The sequence below is a fragment of the Prinia subflava genome, chromosome 8 (assembly GCF_021018805.1).
Source record: "Prinia subflava isolate CZ2003 ecotype Zambia chromosome 8, Cam_Psub_1.2, whole genome shotgun sequence".
Classification (NCBI taxonomy): Eukaryota; Metazoa; Chordata; class Aves; order Passeriformes; family Cisticolidae; genus Prinia; species Prinia subflava.
In genome coordinates, this window is record NC_086254.1 from 11,333,600 (window position 1) to 11,356,160 (window position 22,561).

The window sequence follows — 22,561 nt, forward strand, 5'->3', positions numbered from 1 at the left end:
CACCACAGATCTGGCAGCCACAGCTTTGCTCTCTTTGTGACACCACAGAATTGACAGCATAAGGTTTGCTCCCTTTGTGACACCATAGAGCTGCCAGCCCAAGCTTTGTTCACTTTCTGACACCACAGTGGTGGCAGCCACACTCTTTGTGACCCTTTGTTTTTACTCAGAGTACCAGGCCACGCTTTTTTCCCTTGTAACACCACAGAGTTGTGCAGCCCCAGCTTGTTCTCCTTGTGACACCACAGAGGTGGCAGCCCCAGCTTTGCTCCCTTGGTGACACCAGAGAGGTGTCATCCCCAGGTCTGCTGCCTTTGTTAAACCACAGAGGTTGCAGCTTCATCTTTGATCCCTTTGTGACAGGGCAGATTTAGCAGCGCCCCAGCTTTGCTGCCTTTGTGACACCTAAGTGGAGGCAGCCTAAGCTTTGATCCCTTTGTGATGTCACAGCGATGTATGACCCAGCTTTCAACCCTTTTGTGACCTCATAGATTTTGGAGCCCCATGTTTGCTCTCTTTGTGACACCAGAGAGGTGTCATCCCCAGCTTTGCTGCCTTTGTGAAACCACAGTGTTGGGCAGCACCAGCATTTCTCCCAGGGTGACACCTGCAAGATGGCAGACCCAGCATTGTTCTCCTTGTGACACCACAGATGTGGCAGCCCCAGCTTTGCCTGCTTTTGTGAAATACAGAGGTTGAAGCCGCAGCTTTGCTCCCATGTTGAAATCACAGAGGTGGCAGCCCCCAGCTTTGCTCCCTTCGTGACACCACAGAGGAGGCAATGCCAGCTTTGAGCCCTTTGTGACACCACAGAGGTGGCAGCCCCAGCTTTGATCCTTTTGTGACCCCACAGAGGTTGCAGCCCCATCTTTGATCCCTTTGTGAGAGGACCGATTTAGCAGCCTCAGCTTTCAATCCTTTGTGATCTGACAGATTTAGAAGCCCCAGCTTTGCTCTCTTGTGACCTCACAGATTTCACCTAAGTGGAGGCAGTCTAAGCTTTGATCCTTTTGTGACACCACAGAGGTGGCAGCCCCAGCTTTGCTCCCTTGGTGACACCACAGAGGTGGCAGCCCAGCTTTGCTCCCTTGGTGACACAACAGATGAGGCAACGCCAGCTTTGATCCCTTGGTGACACCACAGATGTGGCAGCCCCAGCTTCGCTTGCTTTTGTGAAATACAGAGGTTGAAGCCCCAGCTTTGCTCCCTTGTTGAAATCACAGAGGTGGCAGCCCCAGCTTTGCTCCCTTCGTGACACCACAGAGGAGGCAATGCCAGCTTTTAGCCCTTTGTGACACCACAGAGGTGGCAGCCCCCGCTTTGATCCTTTTGTGACCCCACAGAGGTGGCAGCCCCAGCTTTGCTCCCTTGGTGACACCACAGAGGTGGCAGCCCCAGCTTTGCTCCCTTGGTGACACCACAGATCTGGCAACCACAGCTTTGCTCTCTTTGTGACACCACAGAATTGAAAGCATAAGGTTTCCTCTCTTTGTGACACCATAGAGCTGCCAGCCCAACCTTTGTTCACTTTCTGACACCACAGTGGTGGCAGCCCCAGCTTTGATCCCTTGGTGACACCACAGTGGTGGCAGCCCCAGCTTTGCTCCCTTGGTGACACCACAGATCTGGCAGCCACAGCTTTGCTCTCTTTGTGACACCACAGAATTGACAGCATAAGGTTTGCTCCCTTTGTGACACCATAGAGCTGCCAGCCCAAGCTTTGTTCACTTTCTGACACCACAGTGGTGGCAGCCCACTCTTTGTGCCCTTTGTTTTACTCAGAGTACCAGGCCACGCTTTTTTCCCTTGTAACACCACAGAGTTGGCAGCCCCAGCATTGTTCTCCTAGTGACACCACAGAGGTGGCAGCCCCAGCTTTGCTCCCTTGGTGACACCAGAGAGGTGTCATCCCCAGCTTTGCTGCTTTTGTGAAACCACAGTGTTGGAAGCACCAGCATTTCCCCCAGTGTGACAACACAGAGTTGGCAGCCCCAGCATTGTTTCTTTGTGACACCACAGAGGTGGCAGAGCCAGCTATGTTCCCTTGGGGACACCAGAGAGGTGGCAGCCCATGCTTTCCTTCCTTGGTGACACCACAGAGGTGGCAGCCCCAGCATTGCTCCCTTTTGTGAAATACAGAAATGGCAGCCCCAGCTTTGTTCGCTTTTCTAAAATACAGAGGTGGCAGCCCCAGCTTTGCTCCCTTGGTGAAATCAAAGAGGTGGCAGCCCCAGCTTTGCTCCGTTGGTGAAATCACAGAGGTGGCAGCCCCAGCTTTGCTCCCTTTGTGACACCCTAGAGGAGGCAATGCAAGCTTTGAGCCCTTGGTGACACCACAGAGGTGCCAGACCCAGCTTTCCTCCCTTGGTGACACCACAGATGTGGCAGACCCAGCTTTCCTCCCTTGGTGACATCACAGAGGTGGCAGCCCCAGCTTTTCTCCCTTGGTGACACCACAGAAGAGGCAACACCAGCTTTGATCCCTTTGTGACAGGCCAGATTCAGCAGCCCCAGCTTTGCTGACTTTGTGACACCTAAGTGGAGGCAGCCTAAGCTTTCATCCCTTTGTGATGTCACAGCGATGCATGACCCAGCTTTCAACCATTTGTGATCTCACAGATTTTACAGCCCCTTGTTTGCTCTCTTTGTGACACCAGAGAGGTGGCAGCCCCAGCTTTGCTGCCTTTGTGAAACCACAGTGTTGGAAGCACCGGCATTTCTCCCAGTGTGACACCAGCGAGATGGCAGCCCCAGCTTTGATCCCTTGGTGACACGACAGAGCTGCATGCCCCAGCTTTGCTCTATAACTGACACCACAGATCTGGCAGCCAAAGCTTTGCTCTCTTTGTGACACCACAGAATTGACAGCATCAGGTTTGCTCCCTTTGTGACACCATAGAGCTGCCAGCCCAAGCTTTGTTCACTTTCTGACACCACAGTGGTGGCAGCCCACTCTTTGTGACCTTTGTTTTACTCACAGTACCAGGCCACGGTTTTTTCCCTTGTAACACCACAGAGTTGGCAGCCCCAGCATTGTTCTCCTTGTGACACCACAGAGGTGGCACCCCAGCTTTGCTCCCTTTGTGACCTCACAGAACTGACAGCATCAGGTTGGCTCCCTTGGTGACACCACAGATGTGGCAGCCCCAGCGACGCTCCCTTGGTGACACCACAGAGGTGGCAGCCCCAGCTACGCTCCCTTGGTGACACCACAGAGGTGGCAGCCCCAGCTTTACTCCCTTGGTGACCACCACAGAGGTGGCAGCCCCAGCTACGCTCCCTTGATGACACCACAAAGGTGGCAGCCGCAGCTTTGATCCCTTTGTGACACGACAGAGCTGCATGCACCAGCTTTGCTCTATTTCTGACAACCCAGATCTGGCAGCCATAGTTTAGCCCTCTTTGTGACACCACAGAATTGACAGCATCAGGTTTGCTCCCTTTGTGACACCATAGAGCTGCCAGCCCAAGCTTTGTTCATTTTCTGACACCACAGTGGTGGCAGCCCACTCTTTGTGCCCTTTGTTTTACTCAGAGTACCAGGCCATGCTTTTTTCCCTTGTAACACCACAGAGTTGGCAGCCCCAGCATTGTTCTCCTTGTGAAACCACAGAGGTGGCACCCCAGCTTTGCTCCCTTGGTGACACCACAGAGGTGGCTGCCCCAGCTTTGCTCCCTTTTGTGACATACAGAGGTGGCAGCCCCAGCTTTTCTCCCTTGGTGAAATCACAGAGGTGGCAGCCCCAGCTTTGCTCCCTTCGTGACACCACAGAGGAGACAATGCCAGTTTTGAGCCCTTTGTGACACCACAGAGGTGGCAGCCCCAGCTTTGATCCCTTTGTGACCCCACAGATGTTGAAGCCCCATCTTTGATCCCTTTGTGACAGGACCGATTTAGCAGCCTCAGCTTTTAACCATTTGTGATCTGACAGATTTAGAAGCCCCAGCTTTGCTCCCTTGTGACCTCACAGATTTGGCAGGCCCAACATTGGTCTATTTGTGACACCACAGAGGTGGCAGCCCCAGCTTTGCTCCCTTGGTGACACCACAGAGGTGGCAGCCCCAGCTTTGCTCCCTTGGTGAAACCACAGTGTTGGAAGCACCGGCATTTCTCCCAGTGTGACACCAGCGAGATGGCAGCCCCAGCTTTGATCCCTTGGTGACACGACACAGCTGCATGCCCCAGCTTTGCTCTATAACTGACACCACAGATCTGGCAGCCATAGCTTTGCTCTCTTTGTGACACCACAGAATTGACAGCATCAGGTTTGCTCCCTTTGTGACACCATAGAGCTGCCAGCCCAAGCTTTGTTCACTTTCTCACACCACAGTGGTGGCAGCCCACTCTTTGTGACCTTTCTTTTACTCAGAGTACCAGGCCACGCTTTTTTCCCTTGTAACACCACAGAGTTGGCAGCCCCAGCATTGTTCTCCTTGTGACACCACAGAGGAGGCAGCCCCAGCTTTGCTCCCTTTGTGACCTCACAGAATTGACAGCATCAGGTTGGCTCCCTTGGTGACACCACAGATGTGGCTGCCCCAGCTTTGCTCCCTTTGTGACACCACAGACGAGCCAGCCCCAGCTTTCATCCCTTTGTGACACAACAGAGGGGGCAGCCCCAATATTCCCTACCAGGAGATTCATTAAGGAAGCGTCCAGAGCTCTGTATAGTGAAAACAACTCAGCCTTACCTCACTGGCTTCACTCTGGGCTCATCTGGATTCCTCTGCACTCTGCTTGCAGAAGATCCCCTTGGCCAGCTCCACTCTTCCACACCCAAGTGTCACATCCAGTAACGGAGCTCTGCCCAGAGCTGACGGGGAAAATTCAGGAAATGAAACACCACAGCCCACCAAGAAACACACCACTCTTTCACCCAGCAGAGCTGCTCCTACCCTCACTACTTTCACCTGCACACACACAGCACCTGAGAATGCAAGCAATCAGCCTTTCTGAGGAACATGTGCAGCTAAAGGAGCTTGACAACAGCCTTTTCTCAGGGAGAAAAGAGCACTTTTCCCAGCAAAGTCAAAAAGGCCCTTGGCAGGCAGGTGGAGGGCTCTTGAAATGGGCTAGGCTCATTGACACTACAGCTCTGGAAACCCGGACATTGCTCCATTTTTGAAACCATAATGCTGGCAGCCCCAGCTTTGCTCCCTTTTGTGACACCACAGAGGTGGCAGCCCCAGCTTTGCTCCCTTGCTGCACCCTCAGAGGAGGAAACGCCAGCGTTGATCCCTTGGTGACACCAACGAGGAAGCAACACCAGGTTTGATCCCTTTGTGGCAGGCCAGATTTAGCAGCCTCAGATTTGCTGACTTTGTGACACCTAAGTGGAGGCAGCCTAAGCTTTGATCCCTTTGTGATGTGACAGCGATGTATGACCCAGCTTTCAACCATTTCTGACCTCACAGATTTTGCAGCCCCTTGTTTGCTCTCTTTGTGACACCAGAGAGGTGTCATCCCCAGCTTTGCTGCCTTTGTGAAACCACAGTGTTGGAAGCACCGGCATTTCTCCCAGTGTGACACCAGCGAGATGGCAGCCCCAGCTTTGATCCCTTTGTGACACGACAGGGCTGCATGCCCCAGCTTTGCTCCATTTCTGACACCACAGATCTGGCAGCCACAGCTTTGCTCTCTTTGTGACACCACAGAATTGACAGCATCAGGTTTGCTCCCTTTGTGACACCATAGAGCTGCCAGCCCAAGCTTTGTTCACTTTCTGACACCACAGAGGTGGCAGCCCACTCTTTGTGCCCTTTGTTTTACTCAGAGTACCAGGCCACGCTTTTTTCCCTTGTAACACCACAGAGTTGGCAGCCCCAGCATTGTTCTCCTTGTGACACCATAGAGGTGGCAGTCCCAGCTTTGCTCCCTTTGTGACATGACAGTGATGCATGCCCCAGCTTTCAACCCTTTGTGACCTCAGCGATTTGGCAGCCACAGCTTTGCTCCCCTTGTAACACTGCAGAGGATCCAGCCACAGCTTTGCTCCCTTGGTGACACCACAGAGATGTTAGTGCCAGCTTTCATCCCTTTGTGACACAACAGACAGGACAGCACCAATGTTCCCTCCCAGGAGATTCCCCAAGGAACAGTCCAGAGCTCTCTACAGTCAACACAACTGAGCCTTACCTCACTGGCTTCACTCTGGGCTCATCTGGATTCCTCTACACTCTGCTCCGAGACTGTCCCCTTCGACAGCTCCACTCTTCCACACCCAAGGGTCACATCCAGTAACAGAGCTCTGCCCAGAGCTGACGGGGAAAATTCAGGAAATGAAACACCACAGCCCACCAAGAAACACACCACTCTTTCACCCAGCAGAGCTGCCCCACCCTCAGGACTTTCACCTGCACACACACAGCACCTGAGAATGCAAGCAATCAGCCTTTCTGAGGAACATGTGCAGCTAAAGGAGCTTGAGGACAGCCTTTTGTCAGAAAGAAAAGAGCAATTTTTTTCAGCCCAGTGAAAAAGGTCCCTTGGCAGGCAGCTGGACAGCCCTTGAAAAGGGCTAGAATCATTGACACTACAGCACTGGAAACCCCACCATTCCTCCCTTTGTAACACCAAGAGGTGGCAGCCCCAGTCTTGCTCCCTTTGTGACACCATCCAGGTGGCAACCCTAGCTTTCCTCTTTCTGTGACACCACCGAGGTGGCCGCCCCAGCTTTGCTCCGTCTTTGACACCACAGAGGTGGCAGCCCCAGCTTTGCTCTGTCTGGGACACTACAGACGTGGCAGCCCCAGCATTACTCCAATTGTGATACCACAGAGGTGGCAGCCACGGGTTTGCTCCCTTGGGGACACCACAGAGGTAGCAGTCCCTTCTTTCTTCTCTTTGTGACAACGGACAGGGCAGCACCAATGTTCCCTCCCAGGAGATTCCCCAAGGAACAGTCCAGAGCTCTCTACAGTCAACACAACTGAGCCTTACCTCACTGGCTTCACTCTGGGCTCATCTGGATTCCTCTACACTCTGCTCGGAGAACGTCCCTTTGGACAGCTGCACTCTTCCACACCCAAGGGTCACATCCAGTAAACAGAGCTCTGCCCAGTTCTGGCAGGGAAAATTCAGGAAATGAAACACCAAACCCCACCAAGAAACACACCACTCTTTCACCCAGCAGCACTCTTTCACCCAGCAGAGCTGCTCCACCCTCAAGACTTTCACCTGCACACACACAAGCACCTGAGAATGCAAGCAATCAGCCTTTCTGAGGAACATTTGCAGTTAAAGGAGCTTGACGACAGCCTTTTGTCAGAGAGAAAAAGAGCAATTTTCTCAGCCCAGTGAAAAAGGCCCCTTGGCAGGTGAAGGTGGGTTTCCGTGACGGTAGAACCGGCGACAAAGTATCTCTATAAGCAATGAGCAAGGGTAACACGTGGTTTATTGTGAAGGCCTTGCTTGTAGCTGCTGGGCACAGCTAAAGCAGGCCAGGAGAGCAGGAACAGCGAACCGAGCCGAGAGAGGGCAGAGCCCCGAATCCCGTACATTAAGTATCTTTCTAAGTTGAAGAGTATGAGTTGGACTAACCAATCTAATACAAGATGACAACATATACAGCCAATAGAAATGTCCCACCACCCAAGGCAAGCAGAAGGGGATTGTTTAATCAAACGATATGTCCCTCAGCTTAGCAGAAGTATATTGTTTAATCAAGGGAGCTGGCCCTCAGCTTAGCACATCGTTATTCACTAGCTGATGGCCCTGCACCCCACACCCTAAATCTCAAAGCATGCTTTCATTTCTATCTCGCTTGTTGAACTCAGGACTCCCAGAATCTAAACCACTATATTTGTAAGGTCTTTCTACCTTCATCCTTCCCAACATCTCCCCCGTTCTGATGAACAATTAAAATACTAGAAACTGCTTTACTCATAATTTTCTGCACATACTGAAGTATGCAGGGAACTACTACTAAAACTACAACTATTACTATTACTATTAAAATGAACAGGCTTATTTTGCAAATTTCTTTAGCTAAGGTACAAAACTCTAACCATCAAACAAACAATTTAGCTATTGTCTTTTAAAAGTGTTGTTGATTTGGAGGTTGCCAAAGTTCGCCAGGATCTTGGTGGTAGTAGGTCTGGGTCAGTACTTGAGATCTGACTGGTAACGTAGCGGAGTGTTGTGGAGTCGGGGCATTCATAAATTTTGCCTCGGGTGATTGGGATGCACTATTTGTGTCGTCACGCGATGGCGTTGCGCGCTCGCTTTGGAGTTTTTTGGAGAGTGGGTTTGCCTTGTGTCATGCTTAGCTCGACATTGCCAGGCATGATGTTTCCCTTTTTTGCAGGCATGGCAGCGATGGGGTGCTTGTGCACCTCTTTTAATTTCTGGGCAATTTCTTACAATATGACCAGGTTTTTTACAAAAGTAGCAAGGTGCTGAGGTTACAGAAGTTTGCATAACAGCCATGGTGTTGTTTTGTTGCTGGGAGTTCAGGTGCAATGCAGCAAGGATTTCAGTCAGTTTTTGGTCTCGTGCCTCTGCTTGTGTTGCTTGAGCGTAAAGAGCTCGTTCAATTTTTTCTCCTAAAGTCTTTCCAAGTTCATTTGCTTGGATAGCTGCCACTTGCTGTGGACTTCCAATTTTGTTGCAAGCTTCAATCATTTCAGGTACTGTGGGTCTTTGTTTTCCTAGGGCTTTGATTACTCTTTTACATTCAGCATTGGCGTTGTTTTCAATATGTCTCTTATCATAATTGGGCGAGCTATATCATCGCCACATTGCCTTTCTGCTGCTTGTATCACTCGGTCTGCAAATGCAGTAAATGGTTCAGACAGTTCTTGACTAATCAGATTGTAGGCTTTTTCAAAACTTCCTGCAGGCTGAATCTGCAAAAAGGCTCTACGAGCCATTTTTTTAATGTCATCAAATACTATTCTGGGTAGGTTCACTTGATCTTCATTCCGATCATCAGGATGTTCACCAGTCAACTTAGATATGGTAAGGGTGCGAAGGGTTGCATCAGTGCTTTGCCTGTAAGTGGTCAAAACTCCTGTAAGCATTCTTCTCCATATGTGTTCCCACAGCATATATTGTGAATCTGTGAGAATTACACTGGGCAAGATTTTTACAGTCATTGGGTGTCAGCGTGTGTTCTTCTATCATACTTTTTAAGCAGTTGTTTAAAATAGGGTGAGCAAATGCCACTGTCTTTCACTGCTTTTCGTAGTTCTTTTATTTCATGAGGTGGGGATAGCTGTCCATGTTCTTGGACCTTCGGCTTGCTGGCTGAATAGCACAGGCATAGCTAGAGGATTCAGACTTTCCTCTTTGCAAATCAAGCGTTTGACTTCATGCCAGTCTGTGAACTGGGAATTGTTGAAGCACTTCTGGGGGTTTTGTCCTTTTGGGATTGATGTTAGTGAATAATCAGGGTTTAATGTCTCATTTTGGGTTGAGAAGTCTGTCCCAAACACAGGGACAGGGGGGCCTGTAGAGCTGTTTGGGAACAGACTTAGTTGTTTTTCAGGGTTCTCTTGTATTTGAATCAAAGGGGTTGTCATTTGCAGGGACAAAATAGTTCTCTGTCTGTCCTGTATTCATTGAAGCAGCTGTTGTATTCCACTCTCCCCCTTTTCGTTGCACAGTTTGTGTGCATGGCTGGGACTGTATGGACGAGTTGTGATACAATGAAGTCTCATTTGGTGCTAGGGGAGCGGGAGGGTGTGAATGCAGCTGGGTGACTGAGGAGATTCGGTGGCTGGGGTAGGGCAGCAGGCATCGGAGGCAGAGGAGCTGACAGTGAAGGCACATCAGCTGTTAGCTGGGCAGGGTCGTGCGGTGGTGAAGGGGTCTCTCAAAGATGTGGCTGTGCCCGGGACGGCGGCGTATGGCAGAGGGGGGGTGGCGCAGAAGGATGCATTGAAGGTGGTGCAGGAATCGGCTGTAGTGGTATTGTCTGTGGACTCGGCGGGGTGGGGCGGGCGGAGGGATGTTTGGGGGGCTGCAGATGCGTGGGTGCCGTGTGCTGGTGCCTTGGTGGTGGCGTGGCGGGCCGAGCTGCGGGAGGGATTATTTGCGGAGAGGCTGCAGCTGGGGCTGTCGGGGCAGGAACTGGCCGGGCTGGCGGCGCGGATGGATACAGTTCTGGAATTGCGAATATCGGCTCTGGCGGCTGGCGGCGGTGCAGCCTGGCATGGGGGCGGGCGGGCACAGGGATGCCGGCTGGGGCTGCACCGTGGCAGGCGGCGGGGAGCAGCGCGGCAGGACACAGGGATGCCGGCTGGGGCTGCACAGTGGCAGGCGGCGGGTCGGGACCGGCAGGCTGTGTCAGAGCCGCGGCAAAGGCTGCGGGAGGCGGAGGCGGGTTCGCTGGGGGCAGAAGTGAGGAGGGGGACCGCGGCAACGCCGGTGGAACCGGGGGCCGACACCGCGGGAGCCGGGGGCAGCAGGGAGCAGCGGGATGGCGCGGATCGGGGTGGAGGGGGGGGGTAGTGGGGGCAGGTGCGGTGCCAGGGGGCGCGGGGGAGAGGGGACGGGGCGGCAGGGGCTAGCGGGATGGTGGGTACCGGAGCCACGAGGTTCGGCTGGAAGGCGGTGGGCGTGTCCTGCTGCAAACTCGCAGCGGGAACGGCGTTCTTCAAAGCAGCTACCGCGGTCGCTCCTTCGCAGCAAGGATTTCTACAAGCGCCCTGCAGGCTGGGACGAGCTCCGCGGCCGCGAAATCACGGCGGGAAATGTTATTAAAGAGCTTATTTCCGACTGTGTCCCAAAATTCTTTGGTAAATACAGCTGACCGGTCAACATTTGGGAAATTAATCAAAGTCCATTCTAAGAGGTTTTTTAGCTCTTCTTTTGGTAACTTACTTTGACTAGAGTACAATAAATGCTTTAGTTGCTTATAAAGATATTTATCACCGGTAGAGTGTGATTGCCCCATTATTAGACTGATTTTTTTTTCACCTGTGTGTCGCCAAAGCAGGGTCCTTAGCTCAAACGGCGGTGGAGTGTTGGCCGGGCACTCCCGTCGGCGTGGACGCTGCTTCACGTCCCTCTTCAGAGCACCGGCTTCGGCTTGCCGTGCTCGGGACGTCCCACTCAGAGCTGTAGTGCGGGCGGGTGCTTTCAGCAACACTCGCTGTGTGCTCTGACACGGAGCAGATTCCCTCAGCAGAGCTCCGGCCACGCCGCTGCCAAGCAACGGCGAGACAGGGCTCGAGGGGTAGCAACGCAAATCCTCAGGAGAGCTCCAAGGAGCCGCTGCTCAGCGGCGGGCCCCGTGCTCGAGGACTGCCAGGTAGATTCCCCTGAGAGCTCGAGGAGGCTGCTACGGCAGTAACAGCTTCCCGTGCTCCAGGTGTACCTCGGCAGATTTTAAGAGCTCCAGCTATGGCGCTGCGCTGCAGCCGTAAGCTGTGCTCGCGACACTTTCAGGTGGCTAAAACTGGTTATTTAGTTACCGTCCATGGAGAAATCTCCTACGGGTGGAAAAGGCTGGATCCGTCGTTCATCCACGGCTGGGCGCCAATGAAGGTGGGTTTCCGTGACGGTAGAACCGGCGACAAAGTATCTCTATAAGCAATGAGCAAGGGTAACACGTGGTTTATTGTGAAGGCCTTGCTTGTAGCTGCTGGGCACAGCTAAAGCAGGCCAGGAGAGCAGGAACAGCGAACCGAGCCGAGAGAGGGCAGAGCCCCGAATCCCGTACATTAAGTATCTTTCTAAGTTGAAGAGTATGAGTTGGACTAACCAATCTAATACAAGATGACAACATATACAGCCAATAGAAATGTCCCACCACCCAAGGCAAGCAGAAGGGGATTGTTTAATCAAACGATATGTCCCTCAGCTTAGCAGAAGTATATTGTTTAATCAAGGGAGCTGGCCCTCAGCTTAGCACATCGTTATTCACTAGCTGATGGCCCTGCACCCCACACCCTAAATCTCAAAGCATGCTTTCATTTCTATCTCGCTTGTTGAACTCAGACTCCCAGAATCTAAACCACTATATTTGTAAGGTCTTTCTACTTCATCCTTCCCAACAGGCAGGCAGCTGGACAGCCCTTGAAAAGGGCTAGGATCATTGACACTACAGCACTGGAAACCCCACCATTCCTCCCTTTGTGACACCACAGAGGTGGCAGCCCCCGCTTTGATCCCTTTGTGACCTCACAGATTTGGTAGCCCCAGCTTTCGTCCCCTTGTGACACCACAGAGGTGGCAGCGCCAGCTTTGCTCCCTTGGTGACACCAGAGAGGTGGCAGCCCCAGCTTTGCTGCCTTGGTGACACCACAGATGTTGCAGTCCCAGCTTTGCTCCCTTCGTGACACAAGACAGCTGGCAGACCCAGCTTGGATCCCTTTGTGACATGACACTTATGCATGTACCAGTTTTGCTCTCTTTGTGACCTCACAGATTTGGCAGCCCCAGCTTTGATCCCTTTATGACACCACAGAGGTTCCAGCCCCTGCATTTCTCCTCTTGTTACACCAGGCTGATGACAGCCCCAGCTTTGCTCTCCTGGTGAAACCTCAGAGGTCACAGCCACAGCTTTGATCCCTTTGTGAAACCACAGAAGTGGCAGCCCCAGCTTTCCTCCATTTGTGACACCACAGAGGTGGCCGCCCCAGCTTTGATCCCTTTGTGAAACCACAGAAGTGGCAGACCCAGCTTTCCTCCCTTTGTGACACCACAGAGGTGGCAGCCCCAGCCTTGATCCCTTTGTGAAACCACAGAGGTGGCAGCCCCAGCTTGGCTCCCTTTGTGACACCAGAGATTTAGCAGTCCCAGCCTTGGTCTATTTTTAACACCACAGACGTGGCAGCCCCAGCTTTGGTCTATTTGTGATACTATAGTGGTGGCAGACCCAGCTTTGCAACCTTTGTGACACCACAGAAGTGGTAGACCCAGCCTTGCTCCTTTGGTGACACCACAGAGATGGCAGCCCCAGCTTTGGTCTATTTGTGACACCACAGAGGTGGCAGCCTCAGCTTTCTTCCCTTTGTGACACACCAGAGGATTCAGCCCCATTATTCCCACCCAGGAGATTCCCTAAGGAACTGTCCAGAGCTCTCTACAGTCAACACAACTGAGCCTTACCTCACTGGCTTCACTCTGGGCTCATCTAGATTCCTCTACACTCTGCTCCGAGAAGGTCCCCTTGGCCCACTCCACTCTTCCACACCCAAGTGTCACATCCAGTAACAGAGCTCTGCCCAGAGCTGACGGGGAAAATTCAGGAAATTAAACACCAAACCCCACCAAGAAACACACCACTCTTTCACCCAGCAGAGCTGCTCCCACCCTCAAGACTTTCAACTGCACACACACAGCACCTGAGAATGCAAGCAATCAGCCTTTCTGAGGAACATTTGCAGTTAAAGGAGCTTGACGACAGCCTTTTGTCAGAGAGAAAAGAGCAATTTTCTCAGCCCAGTGAAAAAGGTCCCTTGGCAGGCAGCTGGAGAGCCCTTGAAAAGGGAAAAGCTGATTGACACTACAGCACTGGAAACCCCACCATTCCTCCCTTTTTCACACCATAGTTGTGGCAGCCCCAGCTTTGCTCACTTGGTGACACCACAGAGGTGGCAGCCCCAGCTTTGCTCCCTTTGTTACACCACAGAGGTTGCAGCCCCACCATTGCTCCCTTGGTGAAACCACAGAGGTGATAGCCCCATCTTTGATCCCTGTGTGACACGACAGTGATGCATGCCTTAGATTTCAACCCTTTGTGACTTCACAGATTTGGAAGCCCCAGTTTTGCACCCTTTGTGACACCACAGAGGTGGCAGCCCGAGTTTTGATCCGTTTGTGACACCACAGATGTGGCCGTCCCAGCTTTGCTCCATTTGTACCCCACAGATTTTGAAGCACTAACTCTGGTCTATTTCTGACACCATACTGCTGGCAGCCCCAGGGTTCATCCCTTGGGGCACCACAGAGATGGCAGCCCAAGCTTTGGTCTATTTGCGACACGACAGAAGTGGCAGCCTGAGATTTGCTGCATTAGTGACAACACAGAGGTGCCAGCACCATCTTTGATCCTTTTGTGACATGACAGTGATGCATACCCCAGCTTTAATCCCTTTGTGACAACACAGAAGTAGCAGCCCCAGCGTTGCTCCCTTTCTGACACCACAGACGGGGCAGCCTCAACTTTGATCCCTTTGTGAATACAACAGTGATGCATGCCCCAGCTTTCAACACTTTGTGACCTCAGAGATTTGGCAGCCCCCGCTTTGCTCTCTTTGTGAAACCACAGACGGGGCAGCAACAGGTTCGATCCCTTACTGACATTACAGGTGTGGCAGCCCCAGCTTTGCTCCCTTTGTAACCTCACAGATTTGGCAGCCCCAGCCTTGGTCTATTTTTGGCACCACAGAGGTGGCAGCCAGAGCTTTGGTCTATTTGTGAAACCACAGAGGTGGCAGCCCCAGCTTTGCTGCCTTTGTGACGCAACAGAGGTGGCAGCCACATCTTTGGTCCCTTTGTTAGACAACAGTGATGCATACCAAAGCTTTCAACCCTTTCTGACACCATAGATGTGGCAGTTCCAGCTTTGCTCCCTTTGTGACCTGACAGATTTGGAAGCCCTAGCTTTGGTCTATTTGTGACACTATAGTGGTGGCAGACCCAGCTTTGCAACATTTCTGACACCACAGAAGTGGCAGACCCAGCTTTGCTCCTTTGGTGATACCACAGAGGTGGCAGCCCCAGCTTTGCTCGCTTGGTGACATCACAGAGGTGGCAGTCCCAGCTTTGCTCCCTTGGTGACACCAGAGAGGTGGCAGCCCCAGCTTTGCTCCCTTGGTGACACCACAGAGGTGGCAGTCCCAGCTTTGCTCCCTTTGTGACATGACAGTGATGCATGCCCCAGCTTTCAACCCTTTGTGACCTCAGCGATTTGGCAGCCACAGCTTTGCTCCCCTTGTAACACTGCAGAGGATCCAGCCACAGCTTTGCTCCCTTGGTGACACCACAGAGATGTTAGTGCCAGCTTTCATCCCTTTGTGACACAACAGACAGGACAGCACCAATGTTCCCTCCCAGGAGATTCCCCAAGGAACAGTCCAGAGCTCTCTACAGTCAACACAACTGAGCCTTACCTCACTGGCTTCACTCTGGGCTCATCTGGATTCCTCTACACTCTGCTCCGAGACTGTCCCCTTCGACAGCTCCACTCTTCCACACCCAAGGGTCACATCCAGTAACAGAGCTCTGCCCAGAGCTGACGGGGAAAATTCAGGAAATTAAACACCACAGCCCACCAAGAAACACACCACTCTTTCACCCAGCAGAGCTGCTGCCACCCTCAAGACTTTCACCTGCACACACACAGCACCTGAGAATGCAAGCAATCAGCCTTTCTGAGGAACATGTGCAGCTAAAGGAGCTTGAGGACAGCCTTTTGTCAGAAAGAAAAGAGCAATTTTTTTCAGCCCAGTGAAAAAGGTCCCTTGGCAGGCAGCTGGACAGCCCTTGAAAAGGGCTAGAATCATTGACACTACAGCACTGGAAACCCCACCATTCCTCCCTTTGTAACACCAAAGAGGTGGCAGCCCCAGCTTTGCTCCCTTTGACGACACCACAGTGGTTGCAGCCCCAGTCTTGCTCCCTTTGTGACACCATCCAGGTGGCAACCCTAGCTTTCCTCTTTCTGTGACACCACCGAGGTGGCCGCCCCAGCTTTGCTCCGTCTTTGACACCACAGAGGTGGCAGCCCCAGCTTTGCTCTGTCTGGGACACTACAGACGTGGCAGCCCCAGCATTACTCCAATTGTGATACCACAGAGGTGGCAGCCACGGGTTTGCTCCCTTGGGGACACCACAGAGGTAGCAGTCCCTTCTTTCTTCTCTTTGTGACAACAGACAGGGCAGCACCAATGTTCCCTCCCAGGAGATTCCCCAAGGAACAGTCCAGAGCTCTCTACAGTCAACACAACTGAGCCTTACCTCACTGGCTTCACTCTGGGCTCATCTGGATTCCTCTACACTCTGCTCGGAGAACGTCCCTTTGGACAGCTGCACTCTTCCACACCCAAGGGTCACATCCAGTAACAGAGCTCTGCCCAGTTCTGGCAGGGAAAATTCAGGAAATGAAACACCAAACCCCACCAAGAAACACACCACTCTTTCACCCAGCAGAGCTGCTCCCACCCTCAAGACTTTCAACTGCACACACACAGCACCTGAGAATGCAAGCAATCAGCCTTTCTGAGGAACATTTGCAGTTAAAGGAGCTTGAGGACAGCCTTTTGTCAGAGAGAAAAGAGCAATTTTCTCAGCCCAGTGAAAAAGGCCCCTTGGCAGGCAGCTGGACAGCCCTTGAAAAGGGCTAGGATCATTGACACTACAGCACTGGAAACCCCACCATTCCTCCCTTTGTGACACCACAGAGGTGGCAGCCCCCGCTTTGATCCCTTTGTGACCTCACAGATTTGGTAGCCCCAGCTTTCGTCCCCTTGTGACACCACAGAGGTGGCAGCCCCAGCTTTGCTCCCTTGGTGACACCAGAGAGGTGGCAGCCCCAGCTTTGCTGCCTTGGTGACACCACAGAGGTTGCAGTCCCAGCTTTGCTCCCTTCGTGACACAAGACAGCTGGCAGACCCAGCTTGGATCCCTTTGTGACATGACACTTATGCATGTACCAGTTTTGCTCTCTTTGTGACCTCACAGATTTGGCAGCCCCAGCTTTGATCCCTTTATGACACCACAGAGGTTCCAGCCCCTGCATTTCTCCTCTTGTTACACCAGGCTGATGACAGCCCCAGCTTTGCTCTCCTGGTGAAACCTCAGAGGTCACAGCCACAGCTTTGATCCCTTTGTGAAACCACAGAAGTGGCAGCCCCAGCTTTCCTCCATTTGTGACACCACAGAGGTGGCCGCCCCAGCTTTGATCCCTTTGTGAAACCACAGAAGTGGCAGACCCAGCTTTCCTCCCTTTGTGACACCACAGAGGTGGCAGCCCCAGCCTTGATCCCTTTGTGAAACCACAGAGGTGGCAGCCCCAGCTTGGCTCCCTTTGTGACACCAGAGATTTAGCAGTCCCAGCCTTGGTCTATTTTTAACACCACAGACGTGGCAGCCCCAGCTTTGGTCTATTTGTGACACCATAGTTGTGGCAGACCCAGCTTTGCAACATTTGTGACACCACAGAAGTGGTAGACCCAGCCTTGCTCCTTTGGTGACACCACAGAGATGGCAGCCCCAGCTTTGGTCTATTTGTGACACCACAGAGGTGGCAGCCTCAGCTTTCTTCCCTTTGTGACACACCAGAGGATTCAGCCCCATTATTCCCACCCAGGAGATTCCCTAAGGAACAGTCCAGAGCTCTCTACAGTCAACACAACTGAGCCTTACCTCACTGGCTTCACTCTGGGCTCATCTAGATTCCTCTACACTCTGCTCCGAGAAGGTCCCCTTGGCCCACTCCACTCTTCCACACCCAAGTGTCACATCCAGTAACAGAGCTCTGCCCAGAGCTGACAGGGAAAATTCAGGAAATTAAACACCACAGCCCACCAAGAAACACACCACTCTTTCACCCAGCAGAGCTGCTACCACCCTCACTACTTTCAGCTGCGCACACACAGCACCTGAGAATGCAAGCAATCAGCCTTTCTGAGGAACATTTGCAGTTAAAGGAGCTTGACGACAGCCTTTTGTCAGAGAGAAAAGAGCAATTTTCTCAGCCCAGTGAAAAAGGTCCCTTGGCAGGCAGCTGGAGAGCCCTTGAAAAGGGAAAAGCTGATTGACACTACAGCACTGGAAACCCCACCATTCCTCCCTTTTTCACACCATAGTTGTGGCAGCCCCAGCTTTGCTCACTTGGTGACACCACAGAGGTGGCAGCCCCAGCTTTGCTCCCTTTGTTACACCACAGAGGTGGCAGCCCAACCATTGCTCCCTTGGTGAAACCACAGAGGTGATAGCCCCATCTTTGATCCCTGTGTGACACGACAGTGATGCATGCCTTAGATTTCAACCCTTTGTGACTTCACAGATTTGGAAGCCCCAGTTTTGCACCCTTTGTGACACCACAGAGGTGGCAGCCCGAGTTTTGATCCGTTTGTGACACCACAGATGTGGCCGTCCCAGCTTTGCTCCATTTGTACCCCACAGATTTTGAAGCACTAACTCTGGTCTATTTCTGACACCATACTGCTGGCAGCCCCAGGGTTCATCCCTTGGGGCACCACAGAGATGGCAGCCCAAGCTTTGGTCTATTTGCGACACGACAGAAGTGGCAGCCTGAGATTTGCTGCATTAGTGACAACACAGAGGTGCCAGCACCATCTTTGATCCTTTTGTGACATGACAGTGATGCATACCCCAGCTTTAATCCCTTTGTGACAACACAGAAGTAGCAGCCCCAGCGTTGCTCCCTTTCTGACACCACAGACGGGGCAGCCTCAACTTTGATCCCTTTGTGAATACAACAGTGATGCATGCCCCAGCTTTCAACACTTTGTGACCTCAGAGATTTGGCAGCCCCCGCTTTGCTCTCTTTGTGAAACCACAGACGGGGGCAGCAACAGGTTCGATCCCTTACTGACATTACAGGTGTGGCAGCCCCAGCTTTGCTCCCTTTGTAACCTCACAGATTTGGCAGCCCCAGCCTTGGTCTATTTTTGGCACCACAGAGGTGGCAGCCAGAGCTTTGGTCTTTTGTGAAACCACAGAGGTGGCAGCCCCAGCTTTGCTGCCTTTGTGACGCAACAGAGGTGGCAGCCACATCTTTGGTCCCTTTGTTAGACAACAGTGATGCATACCAAAGCTTTCAACCCTTTCTGACACCATAGATGTGGCAGTTCCAGCTTTGCTCCCTTTGTGACCTGACAGATTTGGAAGCCCTAGCTTTGGTCTATTTGTGACACTATAGTGGTGGCAGACCCAGCTTTGCAACATTTCTGACACCACAGAAGTGGCAGACCCAGCTTTGCTCCTTTGGTGATACCACAGAGGTGGCAGCCCCAGCTTTGCTCGCTTGGTGACATCACAGAGGTGGCAGTCCCAGCTTTGCTCCCTTGGTGACACCAGAGAGGTGGCAGCCCCAGCTTTGCTCCCTTGGTGACACCACAGAGGTGGCAGTCCCAGCTTTGCTCCCTTTGTGACATGACAGTGATGCATGCCCCAGCTTTCAACCCTTTGTGACCTCAGCGATTTGGCAGCCACAGCTTTGCTCCCCTTGTAACACTGCAGAGGATCCAGCCACAGCTTTGCTCCCTTGGTGACACCACAGAGATGTTAGTGCCAAGCTTTCATCCCTTTGTGACACAACAGACAGGACAGCACCAATGTTCCCTCCCAGGAGATTCCCCAAGGAACAGTCCAGAGCTCTCTACAGTCAACACAACTGAGCCTTACCTCACTGGCTTCACTCTGGGCTCATCTGGATTCCTCTACACTCTGCTCCGAGACTGTCCCCTTCGACAGCTCCACTCTTCCACACCCAAGGGTCACATCCAGTAACAGAGCTCTGCCCAGAGCTGACGGGGAAAATTCAGGAAATTAAACACCACAGCCCACCAAGAAACACACCACTCTTTCACCCAGCAGAGCTGCTGCCACCCTCAAGACTTTCACCTGCACACACACAGCACCTGAGAATGCAAGCAATCAGCCTTTCTGAGGAACATGTGCAGCTAAAGGAGCTTGAGGACAGCCTTTTGTCAGAAAGAAAAGAGCAATTTTTTTCAGCCCAGTGAAAAAGGTCCCTTGGCAGGCAGCTGGACAGCCCTTGAAAAGGGCTAGAATCATTGACACTACAGCACTGGAAACCCCACCATTCCTCCCTTTGTAACACCAAAGAGGTGGCAGCCCCAGCTTTGCTCCCTTTGACGACACCACAGTGGTTGCAGCCCCAGTCTTGCTCCCTTTGTGACACCACCCAGGTGGCAACCCTAGCTTTCCCCTTTCTGTGACACCACCGAGGTGGCCGCCCCAGCTTTGCTCCGTCTTTGACACCACAGAGGTGGCAGCCCCAGCTTTGCTCTGTCTGGGACACTACAGACGTGGCAGCCCCAGCATTACTCCAATTGTGATACCACAGAGGTGGCAGCCACGGGTTTGCTCCCTTGGGGACACCACAGAGGTAGCAGTCCCTTCTTTCTTCTCTTTGTGACAACGGACAGGGCAGCACCAGTGTTCCCTCCCAGGAGATTCCCCAAGGAACAGTCCAGAGCTCTCTACAGTCAACACAACTGAGCCTTACCTCCCTGGCTTCACTCTGGGCTCATCTGGATTCCTCTACACTCTGCTCGGAGAATGTCCCTTTGGCCAGCTCCACTCTTCCACACCCAAGGGTCACATCCAGTAACAGAGCTCTGCCCAGAGCTGACGGGGAAAATTCAGGAAATTAAACACCAAACCCCACCAAGAAACACACCACTCTTTCACCCAGCAGAGCTGCTCCCACCCTCACTACTTTCAGCTGCACACACACAGCACTTGAGAATGCAAGCAATCAGCCTTTCTGAGGAACATTTGCAGTTAAAGGAGCTTGACGACAGCCTTTTGTCAGAGAGAAAAGAGCAATTTTCTCAGCCCAGTGAAAAAGGCCCCTTGGCAGGCAGCTGGACAGCCCTTGAAAAGGGCTAGGATCATTGACACTACAGCACTGGAAACCCCACCATTCCTCCCTTTGTGACACCACAGAGGTGGCAGCCCCCGCTTTGATCCCTTTGTGACCTCACAGATTTGGTAGCCCCAGCTTTCGTCCCCTTGTGACACCACAGAGGTGGCAGCCCCAGCTTTGCTCCCTTGGTGACACCAGAGAGGTGGCAGCCCCAGCTTTGCTGCCTTGGTGACACCACAGAGGTTGCAGTCCCAGCTTTGCTCCCTTCGTGACACAAGACAGCTGGCAGACCCAGCTTGGATCCCTTTGTGACATGACACTTATGCATGCACCAGTTTTGCTCTCTTTGTGACCTCACAGATTTGGCAGCCCCAGCTTTGATCCCTTTATGACACCACAGATGTTCCAGCCCCTGCATTTCTCCTCTTGTTACACCAGGCTGATGACAGCCCCAGCTTTGCTCTCCTGGTGAAACCTCAGAGGTCACAGCCACAAGCTTTGATCCCTTTGTGAAACCACAGAAGTGGCAGCCCCAGCTTTCCTCCATTTGTGACACCACAGAGGTGGCAGCCCCAGCTTTGATCCCTTTGTGAAACCACAGAAGTGGCAGACCCAGCTTTCCTCCCTTTGTGACACCACAGAGGTGGCAGCCCCAGCCTTGATCCCTTTGTGAAACCACAGAGGTGGCAGCCCCAGCTTGGCTCCCTTTGTGACACCAGAGATTTAGCAGTCCCAGCCTTGGTCTATTTTTAACACCACAGACGTGGCAGCCCCAGCTTTGGTCTATTTGTGACACCATAGTGGTGGCAGACCCAGCTTTGCAACATTTGTGACACCACAGAAGTGGTAGACCCAGCCTTGCTCCTTTGGTGACACCACAGAGATGGCAGCCCCAGCTTTGGTCTATTTTTGACACCACAGAGGTGGCAGCCTCAGCTTTCTTCCCTTTGTGACACACCAGAGGATTCAGCCCCATTATTCCCACCCAGGAGACTCCCTAAGGAACTGTCCAGAGCTCTCTACAGTCAACACAACTGAGCCTTACCTCACTGGCTTCACTCTGGGCTCATCTAGATTCCTCTACACTCTGCTCCGAGAAGGTCCCCTTGGCCCGCTCCACTCTTCCACACCCAAGTGTCACATCCAGTAACAGAGCTCTGCCCAGAGCTGACGGGGGAAATTCAGGAAATTAAACACCAAACCCCACCAAGAAACACACCACTCTTTCACCCAGCAGAGCTGCTCCCACCCTCACTACTTTCAACTGCACACACACAGCACCTGAGAATGCAAGCAATCAGCCTTTCTGAGGAACATTTGCAGTTAAAGGAGCTTGACGACAGCCTTTTGTCAGAGAGAAAAGAGCAATTTTCTCAGCCCAGTGAAAAAGGTCCCTTGGCAGGCAGCTGGAGAGCCCTTGAAAAGGGAAAAGCTGATTGACACTACAGCACTGGAAACTCCACCATTCCTCCCTTTTTTACACCATAGTTGTGGCAGCCCCAGCTTTGCTCACTTGGTGACACCACAGAGGTGGCAGCCCCAGCTTTGCTCCCTTTGTTACACCACAGAGGTTGCAGCCCCACCATTGCTCCCTTGGTGAAACCACAGAGGTGATAGCCCCATCTTTGATCCCTGTGTGACACGACAGTGATGCATGCCTTAGATTTCAACCCTTTGTGACTTCACAGATTTGGAAGCCCCAGTTTTGCACCCTTTGTGACACCACAGAGGTGGCAGCCCGAGTTTTGATCCGTTTGTGACACCACAGATGTGGCCGTCCCAGCTTTGCTCCATTTGTACCCCACAGATTTTGAAGCACTAACTCTGGTCTATTTCTGACACCATACTGCTGGCAGCCCCAGGGTTCATCCCTTGGGGCACCACAGAGATGGCAGCCCAAGCTTTGGTCTATTTGCGACACGACAGAAGTGGCAGCCTGAGATTTGCTGCATTAGTGACAACACAGAGGTGCCAGCATCATCTTTGATCCTTTTGTGACATGACAGTGATGCATACCCCAGCTTTAA